Source organism: Peromyscus californicus, unplaced genomic scaffold, assembly GCF_007827085.1.
Source record: "Peromyscus californicus insignis strain IS unplaced genomic scaffold, ASM782708v3 Scaffold_12__1_contigs__length_115047231, whole genome shotgun sequence".
In the NCBI taxonomy this organism is placed as follows: Eukaryota; Metazoa; Chordata; class Mammalia; order Rodentia; family Cricetidae; genus Peromyscus; species Peromyscus californicus.
This window is the reverse complement of record NW_026294413.1, coordinates 88,825,215-88,836,576: the sequence shown is the minus strand read 5'-3', so window position 1 is coordinate 88,836,576 and position 11,362 is coordinate 88,825,215. Positions and strand designations below refer to the sequence as shown.

The window sequence follows — 11,362 nt, the reverse complement described above, 5'->3', positions numbered from 1 at the left end:
GGAAAGGAACTATGAAGAGTCCTGTGCTGTGGGATGGTCTGTATGTCAAATGTGTTGCTCTGATTGGTCAATAAATAAAACACTGATTGGCCAGTAGCCAGGCAGGAAGTATAGGCGGGACTAACAGAGAGGAGAATTGAGAGAACAGGAAGGCGGAGGGAGACACTGCCAGCTGCCGCCATGACAAGAAGCATGTGAAGATGCTGGTAAGCCACGAGCCACGTGGCAAGGTATAGATTTTTAGAAATGGATTAATTTAAGATGTAAGAACTAGATAGCTAGAAGCCTGAGCCATTAGACTAAACAGTTTAAATAATATAAGCATCTCTGTGTTTATTTTATAAGTGGGTTGTTGGACTGCTGGGATTTGGCGGGTCCCGGAGAGAAAACTCTCCAGCTACAGTCCTGGGATCTGTCTGTCTCCTTTTCCCCATGGCTGGGGTTACAGAAGCTGATTATTACTCTTGCCTTTTATGTGAGTACCAGGGATCTGAACTCAGTTCCTCATGATTTTACAGCAAACACATTACCTGCTGAAACATCTCCCCAGCCCCTATGAACACTCACCAATTGTGACTTGATTTGCATTTTCTTAATGTTTAGCAACTTAATGGTACTTTTGATCTTGGAGATGCTCTAAGTCTTGGGAGTGGGGCTCTCTGAGGTCCAAGGCCTATACTTTCAGAAGTGCTTGTTTCAAAGGAAATGTGCATGTGTTACTGGTGGTTGGGATCTGGGTTGGGTGTTTCCAGGTTGTTGGCCTCTTAGCCAAAGAATTGTAAACAAGGGTTCACACAGATCTGCAAAAGAAGATAAATTTGTGTGGAGCAAAGGGATAGTGCAGATTAAAGATAGGTACAGCTGTCAAGATTGACAGTGGGACACATGAGTGAAGACACTCAAAGGCCCCAGGATACATCCTGGGGTCTCCTTCTATGGAATCTAAGGGACAAAGGGTCTAGTGTCTAAGGAAGCGTTGTTTGTATGGTTCTCTATTTTGATTTGGATCAGTTTAGGCTGTATCATTATTTTTATGGTGCATGTCCCTTCCCATGAGGCATCTGATTTTCATCATATGCACTCTCAGTTATACATAGGCACAGGATGGTAAATAGAGGACTCTCCCTAAAAGGTTACTAGAGGACACAATTTTGACTTACTGCACATACACTCAAAACTAGTTCAGGCCAGATTGGCCTTCTATTCTTTATACTTAGATACATTGGAATACATCCGAGTAGAAACTGTCTAAATATGATTGTTATCAGGGGCAGGGAAACTCATATCATTGTTCAAAGATGGGAGGTTGAGGGGGTTTTGAGGTTCATTAGCACATTGTTCAGAGCAGGGTGTACAGGGAAAGAAGCAATGCTTTTAAGAACATTATTACAAACGTGTGTGTGTGTGTGTGTGTGTATGGCTCAGATCTGAATGGTCTAAGATAAACTATTTACTGTGCTTGCCTGCCTCTCATGGCAATATGGGAACCTAAAACAGCAGTCTGACCCAGGCTTGAAGACAGGAGACTAAATATCAAAAGAGGGCATAAGAACCCCTTAGACAGGATGAAAACAGAGATAAAGGCCCTGTGGTAAGGGAGGACCTAGCACCCTAGAGTAGCTGAGAGAAGACTCCAGATACCAGATTTGGAAAGCCAAGTCAACAGATGAGCTAAGCTGAATCTTTTTTGTTGTCGTTTATTTATGTGTTCAGAATTGAACCCAAGGCCTTGTACATGCTAAGCAGGTGCTACGCTGCTCATTTATATCCTGATCTTTAAGCTTGGTTTCAGAGGTTAGTACAGGAGCTCCAGGCTCTTGCAAGACTCTGTGTGTACCAGGCTGGTGGGTAGCAGGTTTCAGAGGCCTGGAAAGGAGAAGCCTCTGTGGCCTTTGGTATCATCTAGTATGGCGAGTGTAGGCCAGACCCATAAGCCTGAGTGCTAATCCCAGTGTATCTTATTGTAAAGGATGTAGTCAGATCCTCAGCCAACACTCTGGATGTGGTGGGCAAGCTATGTCATCATCTTGGACCACCATGGAGAAGCTGGCCTGTTTTGTGTAAGAACAGAGAGATTCTGTCTGGTCTTGGATCCCACATCATGACTGTGCAGCACTGGGTAAGTTACTCTGCCCCTCTGTGTCTCTGCCCCTTCATTCCTACAAAAGCAGTAATGATACTACTGCATTGAGTTGCCATAAAGAGTATTTGTGTGTATATGGTATATGTGCATGTGTGTGCCTTACTCCCTTGAGACAGGGTCTCTCAGTGAACCCCAAACTCACTGTTTTTCAGCTAGTCTAGCAGCCGGTAAGTTCCAGTGATTTTCCTGACCCTACCTGACCCCCAAGCTCTGGGGCTATGGATGTCTGCAGTCATGCCTGGCATTTTGTGTGGATGCTGAACTGAGGCTCTCATACTTGCACATCAAATGCCATCTCCCCTGCCTGTAGCAAGTTCCATGTAAATTATAGGGCTTAATTATTCTGACCAAAGTCCTCCCCCATAAGAAGGATGTTCAGCCCCCTTCCTACCATGAGAAGGAGGGCATCTGTGATGCTGGGGTTCATCTGGCTCACAGTCCCATGCCTTCAGACTATCTCCTGTCCCTTTGTCATCTGTGTTCCTTCCCAAGTGGCCGGAAGTGAGGTACTCATGAGGTACTCATGGATGGGGAAGCTGGGGCTGTGAAGGTAGAGGAGTGGAAGAGAACAGAACTGATAGATTGCCCTTCGCTCTGGGTGGAAAACTGAAAGGGAGAAATAAACTAGAAAAACACAAGCCTAGCACTGGCTTTGAGAGATGCCATGCGAGTATATCGCTGCCCCCAAGTGAGAAGCGGCTCTGTTGTTTCTCCAGGTATAAGGCGCACTTGGGAGCCTGAGTGAAGAACATTGGGAAGGGGTCTGGAAGTTCTCTGCACTACAGCCTCCAGGAAGAGAAAAGCTATCGCATGGATGAAGCCCAAAGATACGCACTGATGCTTAGCCATTGCCAACTGAGGCTGGTCCTGCAGCATCAGAGGAAACAAGAGCCTTCACAGTGAGGAGTCCAGACCACCCTGACCCTGGCCACTTCTGAGCTGAGGAAAGTCAAGCCTGAGAAAGATCCTTCCTACCCAGAAAAACCCCTCCTTTCCAGACATGGCCTCCCAGGACCTCTGTGTTACTCCCTCTGTATGCAGGTGCAGAGAGGACAGCTGGGTGAGGAGGGGTTCAGACATCAGGAGCCAGACTAGACAGGTCTGCGTCCAGCTCTGTCAGGTAACAGCCGGGGGGCTTACTGTAATTTGGCCTTCAAAAAGTAGGCTGATAAGATCCTCCATCCAGGAGACTATAAAGAGGTTGACTGCCCCAGAGTTGGGGCTGCCACACAGTAGGTGCTTGTTAATTATACACTGAGTTGTGTTATTTGTGGATTGTTGGCTGTTCTCAAGGTGGGCACTTAGTCCTCTAGCATGTGGGACCTTCTCATCTTCACAACGGCCTGATGAGGGCCCTATGGCGATTGCTTCTCATGGAGAGGCAAGGGTTTCGTGTCTTTGGTTCTACACAGGACACTGAGAGATGGTTAACAACTGATTTTGCTTGGGAGTGGGGTAGGGTCCTTGAAGCACAAAAGATTAAAGAGGTGTACAAATTGGGTCATTTTTGTGCTCATGTATTCCAAGATGGAGCTTGCCAAGAAGATGGGGAGTCAGTGCCAGTGTTGCTTGGGAGGTGACCTTCCTACTAGTCTTCCAATGACCCCAAAGAGCCAGACCACTCATAGGAATGCATAGAGCCTTCACATCTCCCTAGTCTCTGGTCACTGGCAAGCTGAGCTTTCCTGCTGAAAGACTGGTTTCCATGGGCCTGAGGCTGCTTCAAGTTGGGGAAACAACATTTTTCATGAGCACAGCATAATGAGGTGTGGTGACCTCTTGTTATGAAAACTCATCTTTCCCCGAGGAACCCTGCCTATGCAATGGCTCCATGCCTGGAGACAGTAGGCACTGACTGACTCGTGTGACTTGAGATCATGGGACTAAAAGGATGCTAATAAAAAGTTGGTCGTAGGGCCAGATGATTGTGTGCCAGGCAGGGGTGGGTGGGTGATCAGGGACCACTGGTGCATTCTGCAGCTGCCAGCTGAAGAAGCCCTAGGCCTGTGGGCAGCAAGCAGTTTGGTTCATGAGGAGGACTATCGGGGTGAGTCCTCCTAAGTACATGGCCTCAGAATGTAGGCCAGTCAGCTTTCCTGTTGCTTCTCTGTGGACTTCCAGACCCTTAGATCCAATGCTCCTCTTTGTTATTTTTCCCTGGACATCTGAAAGACCAAGTCTTCTATCCCCTCTCCTGTGCAAACCAACTCCCCAATCCTTCCAGCTCAACAGAGGTACCAGTGGCCCCATTTAAACTAGAAATCCGGCCTCCACCCTTGACACTTCCTTATCATCGTATCCAGTCCAGCACTACGTCTTATGAGCTTCACTTCCTGAACCCAACTTGTATCTATTCCCTGTTTATATTTTATACCACCACTCTTTCTGGAACATCCCCCACGTTCCCAGCCAGCTCCAGCCTGGGAATAGTCTGGACCACCTCCATTTTATTACAGGACCACTGGACTAGGCAGCTGTCCCTTACTAGTAAGCGCTGCCTTACCTCAATAGGACCTATTATCAACCACTTCGCTCACTGGTTGGGTCTTGCTTGACACTCATCCCCTTTACTTTCCCTCCGTCCCAAGCATGAGCTGGGTTTCTGGCTTTCTCTTTAGAGTTCTAGTCCTTGGTGTTACTACTGACTCTGTTTTCCCTAATGGCTCCCTTGTCCTTCTGTGGGTCTCAGTTCAACTTACATATTTCAGGAAATACCTTCCTTGACTCTCTCATCATTGGAACTTTCTCATCTTGTCATCACAATCATGTGCTCCATAGTGTCAGCTACTCTCTCACTGTCGTGTTCACATATTTTGTCAGGTGCCTGTTAGAATAGCAAAGCTTTTCAGTGTTTCCAGAAAGAATCCGGCCTCTATCGCCCTGCTCACCTTTGATACCTCACTGTAGAAGAAGACACGTTCAAAACACTGTGTACATGAGTGGACAGGTCTATGTTCCAGTAAAACTTTATTTGTAAACACTGAGATAGAAAATTTCATGTATCACAAACACCATCTGACTTAAAATGTCCTTAAATTGTAGGAATCACTTGTTGCTCTCAGGCTCAGATATACATTTCATATATATATATATATATATATATATATATATATATATATATATATATATATATATATACCAATTTGCCTAGAAGATAAGCCCCATGGGACCCACAGTTCATCCGTGTATCCCAATTGTATGGGAGTTCCTGGTAGAGAGAGAAAAGCCCTTTGTATACCTGAGGGCGGAAGGAAAGGAGAGCAGCTATATACATGGTGCTAGCTGACCATCTCTCAAACATGGGCCATCTTGTTTTGGAGAACCAGGAAAAGTACAGGAACAAGAAACAAAGGGAAGACGCTGGCAGTGAGAGGTCGTCCAAAGACTGGTCAAGAAGAGTCCCTAGATTTCAAGGTAGCAAGTCTACCTCTAGCCAAACAACCTTCTTTGTCCTTTATTTTCTAGGCCCAGAGACTTTTAAGCAAAGGCCTAGCCACAGCTCCCATGAGTCTTCTCCAACCATGGGAAGGTCATAGATGTTTTGTGCCAGCTCAGGGAGCTGCCAGCTGAATACATTGACATTTAATTGGAATTTGCCAATACATTGACATTTAAGTGGAAAATTATACCTGCTCTTTAAAAATTAAAATCAACCTTCAATTCCTACCCTGCAATTATAACATCCAGTTTAACCCAGAATGCTTCTTACCATGACCCTCAGTAAATATCGCTCTGCTTCACTGATAGCATTTGTCCCTCTGCAAGAACTTTGGGACAAAATGCTTTTCTTAATAATACTCTCAGAGAGAAAACATTTAGCTCTTTGCTTCATAACTTATGACTGAGCCTGTTTATTGTCTTGTGGTCATTCCATTGGTGGTCATGGTCATTGGATTCTGTGGACCACCAAGTGAGAGCCCTTTTGGGTTGTCTCTCTGGACATCAGTGGAACCACTTTGAGTTAAGAAGAAAATCAAGCAACCCATTGAATTCAAGGAAAAATGTAACTAGAACCCATGTTCCATCTCATTTCAGAACCCATAATGAGTCAGACTTGAAAAAACAAAGATTGATGAACATTTAAAAGATATAATTTGGAGGCTGCAATACCTCCAGACATAGAACTGAGACAGAAATACAAAGACAAAGCTGATTTATAATAATTAAAATAAAATTTCAGGTCAGACCTCCATCCACAATTGGAAATCATAAAAAAATGGTAACGATGCAGAATTATTTCCTGGTAAAGCACAGAATATGTAGAATATTCTAATTACCAAGGGCAAGGAATCACAACTGAAAACCATGTAGAGGATCTGTGGTGTGTGTGCCTATGTGTGTGCACGCATACATGACTATGTATATATGTATGGATGCTAGTAGATCTAGGTAGATTCCTCAAGAAATAAATGCCTTTAATTAACAAATACTTGGAAAAGTATCCAGTCCTATTAGTAATAAAATAACCCACAAGCGAAGCACCCTAAGACAACCATGTTCTGTCAAATTGGCAAAGATAAAAGTCCAATGATAGTAAAGTGTGTGGTCAGATGTGATAAGGACAGTGAAGCTCTGTAGATCTAGAGCGGTGGTTCTCAACCCGTGGGTTGCAAACCCTTTGGGGATTGAATATCAGATGTCCTGCATGTCAGATATTTACATTATGATTCTTAACAGTAGCAAAATTACAGCTATGAAGTAGCCACAAAAATAATTTTATGGTTGGGGCTCAGCACACAGGAGGAACTGTGTTAAAGAGTCTCAGCATTAGGAAGGTTGCGAACCACTGACCTAGAGTGGTTCTGTTTGGGAGCTTGAGATTGTTACTGTGTTTAAAGTTTCTCAGTTGTCCTGTTCGGCTGAGGACCCTGACTGACTGAGTCATGACTCACCTGCTTGGTTGAATGACGAGATGAATGAGTGAAGGAATGTGCTGAGCTAGAGGGAACATGGTCAGCCTGTTCTAGAAGCAGGTTCACAGGAGACACTTTCCACATTTATCTGGAGTACGTTACTTACCAAGAATCCAGGGGGACAAACCTCTAGTTTAATGAATTATCCGCCACCTGGTTGACAAAATTGACATTGATAATCAAAGTGAAGCCTCAAAGGGGGGACGCTGTGTGGTATGTTCAGTGTTTGAATTCCCTGGGGCACCTGGAACATAACAACACTGGCTTCCGTGTCATGCTTGGGTGGAGGCACACTAAACATTTTCTATGTTAAATAACTAAATATATTCTTGATCACCAATTATGAGATTTTAAGACCTTAGTAGATTAATTATAAATATGAAATCAATTGCAAGTGCTTTTCTCTGAGTCTTCTCTGCAGTCAGAATTCAATAAATAAATAAATTAATTAAAGAAACCATATTATGTCCATTTGCAGAACAAATACAGTCTTCCACTTGAGCAGACACTGTGCTTCGATCAGCTGGACTTGAGGCCTAGAGTTAGCACTCCTGTCCAGTCTCTTGGAGAGTGACATTCTTGCTTGAAGCAATCTAATTAAACTCCCTGTTAACTTGATGTGGCCCCCAGTGGACAGATCAAAACTATTTTTAGGTTGCAAGTGCTCCGAGAAGAAATATTTAATTAGAATGGGGGTGTTTAAAATAGCTTTCTCTCTTAATGTCAGTACCTGCTGGCTTGTTTTCCCGAGGCCATTAATCACCACTGAAGGGACATCAGGAGTCACAGCTGAAATCCGCCTTCTGTGGGCCGTGTGTCTCGTGACTCAAAGGCCAATTCTATCTGGATTTGGGCATTTTCCTTCAAGTGAATGGCATTGAGAGTTTTCAATAATTTAATTTAGACCATTTCTTCAGAAAAGCACCCCACACAGGGTATTTCTCCCACTGTGTTCTGTGTGTTGTAGGGTCACATTCAATCTGAGGAGGTAGAGAACATTCCGTGGACCCCAGGCCGTGAAGGACTTGCACCGCTAAGACCTACATGAAGACCGAGCTAAGCAGATAAGTGGCAGTAGAGAAAGAGTGGGAACTCAAGCTTGAAGGACTGGGACGGAGCTCAGTGACGGAGCACTTACTTAGTGTTTGCAAGACCCTGAGTTTTCTCCTAATGTCAAAGCCCCCAAACAACAATGAACTCAAGCTTGGCTAGCTTGACAACCTAGTGTGCAATAACCCATTCTAATTTTTTTTTTTTGGCAGGGGCAGGGGAATCAAAAAATTGAAATTATTTTTTAAATTTATTTATTTTTATTTTATGTACATTGGTGTTTTGCCATGGGTATCGAGTTCCCTGGAACTGGAATCACAGACAGTTGTGAGCTGCCATGTGGGTTCTGGGAACCGAACCCCGGTCCTTTGGAAGAGCAGTCAGTGCTCCCAACCACTGAGCCACGTCTCTAGCCCCTGAAATTATTTTTAAAGTCAGACATTTTGATTTATTTTGCTTTCTTTATGAAATTATTGTCAAAAGGGACAGGAATTAAACTTTATTCTAAAAATGACCTACTGAGTGCTTAAGAAATGCTGAGCATTATTTTAACTGTACTGTGTGCTTTGTACCCAGGCACTATATTGAAGCTCTTTGAGATGGGTTCGATTATTAAGTCCATTTTGCAGATAATGAAACTGAGGCACAGAAAGGTTGTAGAACTTTCCCAAAGCTTCTCCCTCCTGGGAAGTTATCCTTCCCACAGATTATTGTCCATCCCCCAAACTCATTGTTTGTGATAGATAAGGACACTTTTATACCATTTGGGGGGAGTACAAATGAACTCTCTGCTCCTTTAGTGCAGCACCTTAAATTGTCTCCTGTTTGTGTTGTGTATGTGCCTATGTACATGTGTATGTGTATGTGTAGTGTCCACACGTGTGGAAGCCTGAGGCTGATCTCACAACTCTTCCTTGCTTCCTACTGAACTCATTGCAGTAGCCACTCATACTGTACATACTGTACCCTTGCTTCCTCTCTCTCCCCCTCCTTTTTTCTCTCCTGCCCTCCCTCTCTTATAAAAAGCTACAACAAATTTCCTTTGTTTGATAGAGCTAGGTTCATAGCTATATAGCCAATAAAAGCATCCTTCCACACCCTCCCACCCAGTACACAGCAAAGCACATACACACACACACACACACACACACACACACACACACACACACACACACACACGGGAGCACGTGCATATACTCCTGCACATGAAGCTGGCTCTGGATCCATCTCCATTTCTTGTTGTCCTGGGTAGCACTAGTAATACCGTGGTTCACCTTGGAAGCAAGGCCTAGCAAGCTGAGGGACTCAGAGACTGAGCAAGACGTGCCTTACAGGAAGTGCGTTACCGGAAGTAACTTATATCAAGTTCACCTACCTGCTGTAGAACTCTCTGGGTGTCGAGCCATGCTAAGAGGTTTCTGTTTGTGAACATTTCCCTCTGAAGGCAGATCTCTTAATTGACCCCGAGATCATCAATATGGGAGCACCTGACATTCAGATGGGTGCTGAGGATCTGGACTCCAGTCCTCAAGCAGTTCAGCACTGAACCATTTCCCCAGCTCCAGTGGTTTTACTGTTGAGGATGGACCCTTGGGAAATAATCTAAGCTCTGTACAGAAAAACAGTAACTAGAGATCTTTTTCTACTCCACTTCAGAACCTCAGTGGGTCCTGACACAGAGTGGACCCCACGGTGAAGAAATATTGAATAGATTACAAATCAGAAATAACATCTCTTGTACATGAACCTTCAATGTCCAGAAGATGAAATCATTTTACATGCTCTGATGTATGCTCTATAAGCATAAACTGTGCCTGTGGAAGACTTGCCACTGAGAATAGCTTTTAGAAATTTAGTAGGTGAAACCTAAAAACATGAAAAATTTCCATGTTTTCAAAACATGGAAAAATGGTTCAGAGGTTCAGAGCAGGTGCTGCTCTTTCAAAGAATGGAAGTTGGATTCCCATCACTCACGTTAGACAGCTCACAACTGTAACTCCAGTTCCAGGGAATCCAGTGCCCTTTTCTGGCTCACCACAGTCACCAGCACATGTGTATATATTCACCCCTCCCACATTAATAAATAATAACAGTTTACAAAGTGGACACTATTTTCGTGATCCTTCCAATGTAATTACTAAAACCCCTATTAGTAAAGTAGTGTATTTATGGTTTTAAGTCATCTGACAGAATTTATTTCAAAATAGAGGTGGTAGTGACCTGCTCTTGGAAAGTTGTGGGTGATTCCAATTGTGTACCCTAGGCCATTGCAAACCTTTACTGAAGCGAACATAAAATAAATGTGAAGACTGTTGAGATCAGAGGAATGACTATTTAAAGTTGTGTTTTCCGCAGCAAGGAGGAAACCAAAGTGAGGACTTAAAGCTGGGTAAAACTCCGAAAAGTTAGGAGGAGTTGTGCTTAACCAGTTTGGTTAGATGCTGTGTGGCTTTCACTTCTTGAAGTCATGGGGCTTCCAGATCACCGATAGTGAAAATGTTATTTAAAGAGAACATTTACTTTTCCAAAGGAGAGCAGGAGTTTAGGTTGGAAAGTTTTCTGGTTTTGTGTTTTCAGACGGAGTCTGCGTGCATAGCCCAGGCTCACCTGGACCTCACGGGCCTGTTGCCTTCTGCTCTCCAAGTGCGAGGATTGTAGACGAAGGCTGCCATATCTGGAGGCATTAAGACTGACTGGCATCTCTGCTGCAGGTCAGCGGCTTCATCTGGGTCCTTGGCCACTTTGCTTCTCTCCTGCCTATGGTCCTGGACAGCTTGCTGACCAGACAGTGCCCGTGTGGCACATGACAGGCTTCTGGACGTTTCTCTACTAACTAAACATCTGTGAAGCAAGTTGTTCATTTGGTATTCTTTTTTTTTTTTTTTTTTTTTTTTTTTTTGGTTTTTCGAGACAGGGTTTCTCTGTGTAGCTTTGCGCCTTTCCTGGAACTCACTTGGTAGCCCAGGCTGGCCTCGAACTCACAGAGATCCACCTGGCTCTGCCTCCCGAGTGCTGGGATTAAAGGCGTGCGCCACCACCGCCCGGCTCATTTGGTATTCTTAAAGACCTTGTTTTGGTGTGGTAAGGTGGGATTGTCCCTCCCCCCCCCCCCCCCCCCCCCCCGGTTCCCATCACCTCTAATAACCTCTTGTCTCCAGGCACCGGCTCCTCACCCTAGGGCTGCATTCCAAGTCCATCCTACCAACACAGCTGTTTTTATCTTGTGGGATTCATTTGACAAGTAGTGAGGCCGTCC

General features: G+C 44.4%; 1 long non-coding RNA gene across 1 annotated transcript; it reads left to right on the top strand.

Annotated features, from left to right (window-relative positions):
- Window positions 1-1,975: 1,975 nt before the first annotated feature.
- LOC128108028 (uncharacterized) lies at window positions 1,976-8,334 on the top strand. Its single transcript, XR_008217280.1, has 3 exons — window positions 1,976-2,119; window positions 2,860-3,263; window positions 8,024-8,334. It is a non-coding gene; the product is annotated as an uncharacterized LOC128108028 (long non-coding RNA).
- Window positions 8,335-11,362: the final 3,028 nt, after the last annotated feature.